At 30.8% G+C, this 1,051-nt stretch overlaps 1 pseudogene; it reads left to right on the top strand.

Moving 5' to 3' along the window:
* Nucleotides 1-693: 693 nt before the first annotated feature.
* On the top strand, nucleotides 694-779 carry LOC118759655 (U2 spliceosomal RNA; annotated as a pseudogene).
* Nucleotides 780-1,051: the final 272 nt, after the last annotated feature.

Genomic DNA, 1,051 nt, shown 5'->3' with positions numbered 1-1,051 from the left:
GTGTTGTTTTGCTGAAAGAAAATAATGAACTTTGTGGGTTTTTTTTTCAAACCACCAATCCTCTACTTTAATGAAAGATTTAACTTACTTGCGTATTCAGAATCCAATATAGATGGATTAAAGAACAATCCTCAGAAATTCCTTCATGGCAGATTTACTGCTGTGTAATATAGTCATAAACTGTTGCAGCTTGCATGTACAAAAATGGAAATTTATATAAAACATTATCTTATATGTGACAACATGCTTTTTATACTTTTATAACATTTGCTTCATGATGATTCAGTTCAATTCTTCCAGCACTTGGCTTCATTTGCGCAACTTGTAAAACTTTCATTCATTTATACTTTAAACCTCTGTTTGGAGTAAACCCATCATTCATTATTACCCTTGTTTCTTTTTTCTCTTTGGTCTGAAACAATCAAAGTGATTCATGACTCCATTATACCATGTCATGTTCACACAAGCAGATGCAAATCTTAATGATTTCACTTTTTGGGACACCTGCCTTTTTCTATGAAATGGCCTTTAATTGTGAATTATCACACACAGGTATTTGACTTTGGATAAAGAATTAAATGCACACTACTTTGAATACATTTTAATATTAGGACATCTAGCAACTACAGATACTTGCCAACAAATTAAAAATCCAATGGCAAACATCAGGTTCTAACAACATACAGGATTATTATCGCTTCTCGGCCTTTTGGCTAAGATTAAGTGTAGTATAGCATACAGGATTAAAACAATAAAGTAATTCTTGCCTATGAACCTTAAAAATCTAAATAACAGAAAATATACAGAAGTACAATATAATTTAAAACATTATATAGAAATGAGAAATCTTCAAAAGTATAATTAGAACTAGGTTATTTGAGACTTATAGATTAATAGTAATATTTGGTGGCATGGGCTTTAAATTTATACAAAGACACAGAAAGGTAATGCAAAATGTGACATGACTGTCATGAAGAATTAAAAATCAAATAAAGAAATATGTAATTTTGGTGGGTACTTAGTGGCTAAAGTCCTCATCTTACACGCCCTG

Source organism: Ochotona princeps, chromosome 4 (assembly GCF_030435755.1).
Source record: "Ochotona princeps isolate mOchPri1 chromosome 4, mOchPri1.hap1, whole genome shotgun sequence".
Taxonomy (NCBI): Eukaryota; Metazoa; Chordata; class Mammalia; order Lagomorpha; family Ochotonidae; genus Ochotona; species Ochotona princeps.
The sequence above is the reverse complement of the archived record's forward strand: the minus strand, read 5'-3'. Positions and strand labels throughout refer to the sequence as shown.